General features: G+C 42.2%; 1 protein-coding gene across 3 annotated transcripts in view; it reads right to left on the reverse strand.

Moving 5' to 3' along the window:
• Positions 1-4,737, reverse strand: part of CUNH2orf42 (chromosome unknown C2orf42 homolog) — a 49,763-nt gene extending 45,026 nt beyond the window's left edge. The window contains exon 1 of one of the 3 annotated variants that reach the window (XM_089687180.1): positions 4,586-4,737. The gene's annotated coding sequence lies outside the window, so the exon portion shown is untranslated. The other 2 variants (XM_089687181.1, XM_089687182.1) reach the window with 2 other exon arrangements.
• Between the last annotated feature and the right edge of the window lie 1,263 nt (positions 4,738-6,000).

A 6,000-nucleotide genomic window follows, 5' to 3' on the forward strand; every position in this document is an offset into this window, starting at 1 on the left:
CCCCATTTTTCTCATGATCATCCTTACCCAAAGAGTCAAAATCTTGCATACAGCTCCAGACCAAGGATGATTTATGGTTATTTTGTGTTTCTTCCATTTGCGAATAATCGCTCCAACAGTGGTCTCCTTCTCCCCAAGCTTCTTGCTGATGGTCTTTTAGCCCATTCCAGCCTTGTGCACAATCTTGTCCCTGACGTCCTTTGACAGCTCTTTGGTCTTACCCATGATGGTGAGGTTTGAAGAAAAGAAAGATTCTGGGGACAGGTGTCTTTTATACACATAAGTTAGGAGGAGCACCTTCTTAAATTGACAGGACTAATTTGTGTACCACATGAGCACATAGCCAGTCTGTGGGAGACAGAGCTATTGGTGGTTGGTAGGGGATCAAATACTTATTTTACTCACTGAACTGCAACTCATTTTATAACATTTGTATCGTGTGTTTTTTCTGGATTTTGGTTGATATACTGTTATCTTTTAAAATACACCAATGATAAAAATTATAGATCCTTAACTTCTTTGTAAGTGTGCAAAATTACAAAATCTGCAGGGGATCCAATAAATATTTTTGCCACTGTATATGTGTAGACAAATAATAGGGAGGACTAAGAAAAGATTTGTTTACACTTTTTGGTTAGTAAAATGTACCACCACATATAATGGATGTAGCCATTTATTTTCCTATTTTATATTGTGCTTTACTGCTTGCCGTAGCCCCAGACAGCTCTTGCTCAGCTGCTTCAAAGGCTAGTAATCACCCTCAATGAACACGCTCTTCCCTGTCATTGCTTTACTTTGCAAGCATTCTAGAATTTCAGCACAGAATAGTGTGTGCACACAGCCAACCAGGGTGGATGAAGTCAATGATTTAAAAAAAAAAAAAAAAGATTTTTTTTAAATAAAATGCTTTTTGGAGGAAAATATATTACCATCCAAAAGGTTATTCCATCATGAAATAAAGATTAGTTTTTTAATTATGTAGAATAAGGCTGTATATGTTTAATTGTTTTGGTAAATAAATTCCATTAATCCATTCACAATGTCATGCTCTTCCAGGAGGTTTTTGTAAGATTATTGGGCAGTTTCTCTGCCTACAAGATATCACAGATGCTTGGTTTACTTTTGCAGTTCTCAAAACTGAATTGGACTCAGCGGAGATCACATGCCTCTTCTTCACAGCAAAAATGTTATAACATGAACAGAGTTAAGAAAAAGACCTTAATCCTAACTTCTACAAACCTATGAATACAGAATCAACCCCTTCAGTGCTAAGTTTCAAGAAGTTCAGTGAATAGAATAGAAACAATATTTTTCTGATTGTTTGGAGTGGAATAGATTTGCACAAGAAGAAAGCGAAACCAAGTGTGAGGAGGAAGGGGCTGACAGTCTAAGTTTCTTAAAATATATATATTTTGTTCAGCCAAATTAGTTAACAAACATGGATGTTTGTTTAAGCAAATAACATATGCTGGAATGTTATTGTTTCAGTTGATTAAATCTATTTCAATTGTTATTAAAGGTAATGATTATTTTTCTCCTTCTTAAGTACAACAGAAAAGTTGTCCAAATATGAATGATTAACCTATTAAACTGGGGATAAAACTAATATGAAAGGTTGTTATTCTAAAAATCTTCATCTACTTGCATATTAAAGTTAAACCAGCAAGAATTAGTCTTTATGTAGAAAACTAGGATTTAAATCAAGCCTTACTGACTAGTGATTTAAATCAGTTTGAGTTAACTCAAATCCACCCTGCAGCCAACCAATCAATGTATGGTTGAAATTGCAGTGCGTTTAATACAGAACAGGCAGTGCATGTTTCTTCAACAATAAAAGCCTGCCTGCTCACTGTATGCTACAGTGGAACTTTAGCTGCAGTTTAACCATTTGCCTACTGGGCACTTTGACCTCCCTCCTGCCCATGCCAATTTTCAGCTCTGTCACACTTTATTTGCTAATTGTGAGGTCATGCAACACTGTACCCAAATTAAATTTTTTTTTTTTTTTTTAACCGTTTCAATACCGTGCAATTTTACACCTTCCTGCCCAGGCCAGTTTTCAGGTTTCAGCGCTCTCACACTTTGAATGACAATTGCGCGGTCATACAACACTGTACCCAAACTAAAATTTGATCATTTTCTTCACACAACTAGAGCTTTCTTTTGGTGGTATTTAATCACCGCTGGGGTTTTTATTTTTTGCTAAATTAACAAAAAAAGACCAAAAATTTTGGAAAAAAAAAACCCACATTTTTCTTTGTTTCTGTTATAAAAGTTTACAAATAAATAATTGTTCTTCATAAATTTAGGCCAAGATGTATTCTGCTACATGTCTTTGGTGAAAATAACCCAAATTAGGATGTATTTTTTAGTTTGTATGAAAGTTATAGAGTTCACAAACTATGGTATAGATCTGAATATTGATCAATCCTGAAGTACTGACAGCCAATCTAATATCTTGAGGTCCAAGAATGTCAGAACAGTACAGATATCCCCCAAATGACCCCTTTTTGCAGAGTAGACAGTCCGACGTACTTCATAAGAGGCATGGCGAGTTTTTTGAAGTTGTATTTTTTTGTCAATTTTTCGGAAAATGAAAAAATTAAAAAAATTATTTTCACTATTTTTTTTTTTACATACTGTCACCAGTGCAGTACAGTGTCATCATATAACTGGCATGGCGGTGAACAGCGACACTGACTGGTGACAGTATGAAAAAAAAAATATATATATATTCTTTTTAATTTTTTATTACATTTTTTTTTTATTTTTAAGATTTTTTTTCATATTTTACTATGACCAAAATAGTACAATGTTACCATAGTAACACTGTACTACTTTGGGAAAGTGATCAGTATTTTTTTTTTTTTTTTTTTTTTTACACACAATTTGCTTATAGCAAAGAATTACTTTGCTATAAGCAAGCATTTACCTGAATGTAATCGATTCATTCAGCTTTTTTTTTTTTTTTTTTGTGCTTAGCTGTGATTTGGTCACAGCTACTCACATGACATGTGCATGTGATTAGCTGTGACCATTCACAGCTAGGCACTAGTATACAATGGATGGCATCATGAATGAAGCCATCCATTGTATACAACTGTCATGTGACCTGCTGTGATTGGTCACAGCAGGTCACATGGTACCGGCAACGGGAGCCGGTACTCGGATCTGTCATCGGCCGTGTCCGAGGTGCACGGGCGGTGACAGATCGCACTGCTGCGTCGCTCTGCAACCGCGCAAACGCGGGAGCACGCCAAATGGCGTGCACCCGGAAAGCTGCAGCGCTTTTCAAGCCGCCAAACAGCCATTGGCCGGGCGGCTAACGGTTAAGACAGAGCTCTCTTTTGTTGGTATTTAATCACCATTGGGTTTTTTATTTTTTGCTTAAAAAAAAAAAAAAAAACAAAAACAAAAAAACCACACACACTTTTTCTTAGTTTCTACCCAAAGAATTGCAAATAAGTAAAATTTTCTTTGCTGATGTGCACTGATAGGCTGCATTGATGGCACCGATGAAGCTACACCGCTTATCAGTGTTTATGTCCCCTGTCACAGGACAGTTGGTTATCAGACAGCACACAGGAAAGGAAATGCCCGCATTTGTTTACATGTGATTGGACACAGTTAACCACATGGTAAAGAGCCAACGTCATTGGCTCTTTACCATGATCGGTGATGCGCCGTTTCCAAGGGACACAGCTCACCACTGATCAAAGTGCGCCCATGGGGGCACGCACGAGCAGCATGTCCAGGAGGATGTCATACAGGAGCGTGAACTGGTTAAGTCGGCCCAGGGCTTTCCCAATCTATACCCTCCCCGCGATGGAAGCACACACAGCGTTCCTGGCATCCCTGGAAGAAAACCGCGGTGAGAGTGGGAGGAACAGTCAGAAAATATATTCTTTTTGGAGAGTTTATAGCAATTTCTAGCAAAAGTGCAGTTTTGACCACGTGGGCAAAAAAGTTCCCCGGTAGGCAAGTAGTTAAAGCAGACACATCTAGACTCAGTAGTGTGATGGAGGGAGATATAAAAGTTTCTACGTTTCCTGCGTTTAGAACAGCTGAAGCCTGCCAGTGTGGATGAGGCCCATTCCTTTACAACAGAACATGGTCCTCGACAACCCACCAACAATCCCAGGACTAGAATTGTTCAGCTCAGCAGACAATCATGTACTCTGGTCACGCCTCACCAAACCCTACTGGACATAGTCAATAAGACGATATGCAACCAATCACAGTACATCTTTTAAGGACCTGCTAATAGTAAGGAGAATTATGATTGGTTGCCCCTGCACTTTGTTACTCGCACTGTTCGCTAATTAAGCCTCTACGGGAGCGGAACACATCTTAACCTGCTCACTCGCCATCCCTCTCCCCATCACCGTGCCTCCTGCAGTCTCCTCTCCCTCCCCGCACCCACTCTCGGCTCTCTCCAGCACGGCTAAGCACCCAGTGACATCACTTCCGGTACTTACTCACCGCACCGGGGACGTGGCCATCACCCGTTATAATGCCACCGCTTATCAAGCCGGCTCCTCACCCTCCCCTGCACTCGCTTCAGAGCCCCTCCTTCTTCCCTTACCTATAACAGGATTACCGCTCGGGGCCCCCAACGCCACAGCCGGGCCCTTGCCTCACACCCTCCTCCGGAGCGCCTTACAAACGCTGTGAGCTCTGTAACAAAGGGAGCGATTGAGCGGGCCGGGTCACATGGCACGTGACGTCACCCGGGGCCGCCGGGAAATGTAGTTTTAGCCGACCCGGGTTGCCTGCTGTGCTGTGTGTACTGCAGAGGTAGAATGAGATGTCCCGGCATGCCTCGGGGCGGCACTGCGCAGCTGTATGGGGTGCTGTCTATAGAGACTACGGGCTCCTCATCACTGGCTGTACATTGCATGGCTCTTCCCGTCTTTATAGGCATAGGCAGGGGCGGACTGACATCCCATGGGGCCCTGGGCACTAGGGGATCATGGGGCCCATGTGTCCTCACCCACACTCCAACCACACCCAAAAAAGCCTATGAAAGGTGCCAGGGGCATCTCATGGAGCCCCTTACTGCCCTTGGGCAGTGCCCGAATTTCCGAATGGTCAGTCCACCTCTGGTCATAAGTTCAAAAAATGTCAGACATTTGATCACAACAGTGTTTCATCCACTCAAGACCTAAAAACAGACCACTTAAAAAAAAAAAAAAAAAACATTAACCACTGGATGACCACTATATGTATATAAAACATAGAGTTATGGCTGATTAGCCACTGGAACGCTTTCAGCAGCAGTGGGAGGGCATGTCCCCCACAACACCACCACTTGCTGGAGTTTCTCGGGCTTACCGTTAAAACCAACGCGCCCAAGAAATGATCTGCTGGTGCGGCCTGCTGTTCCTAGAGGTGATGAGACACTCCATGGTCTCATAGCCTCTATTGTGTTGGAGGACCAGAGTGACGTCATGACGTCACATCCGATCCAGGGTGGATGTAAAAATAGTTTCTTTTTTTTTAACACCTTCCCGCCTGACCTATAGCAGATTGATGACTGCAGGGGACGCTCCTCCTTCTGAGTGGACGTCTTATGAGGTCCTGTCAAAAGGTGCCGCTCACGCGGCCGCACGATCTGTCACTGGCTGTGTCCTGTCACTATACTGGCCCGCTGCTAGTGTCATCTGACCAATCACAGCAGATCACATGTCAATTGTATGCAATGGATGGCTTCCTTTCATGCCATCCATTGTTTACAATTGTGTTAGCTGTGATTGGTCACAGTGGTCACACGGTACAGACAGGGCCAATCACAGCCTCGGAAATTACTAAGCAACTTATTCACTCCCTGGTTATCTCTCGCCTTGACTATTGTAACTCCCTCCTCATTGGCCTACCTTATCGCAGTCCATCATGAATGCTGCTGCCAGACTCATCCACCTTAATAACCGTTCTGTATCTGCCATCCCTCTCTAACAATCCCTCCACTGGCTTCCCATTGCCCAACGGATAAAATTCAAA

Source organism: Staurois parvus, unplaced genomic scaffold, assembly GCF_062004578.1.
Source record: "Staurois parvus isolate SC_StPar_1 unplaced genomic scaffold, SC_StPar_1.0 ptg000420l, whole genome shotgun sequence".
Lineage (NCBI taxonomy): Eukaryota > Metazoa > Chordata > Amphibia > Anura > Ranidae > Staurois > Staurois parvus.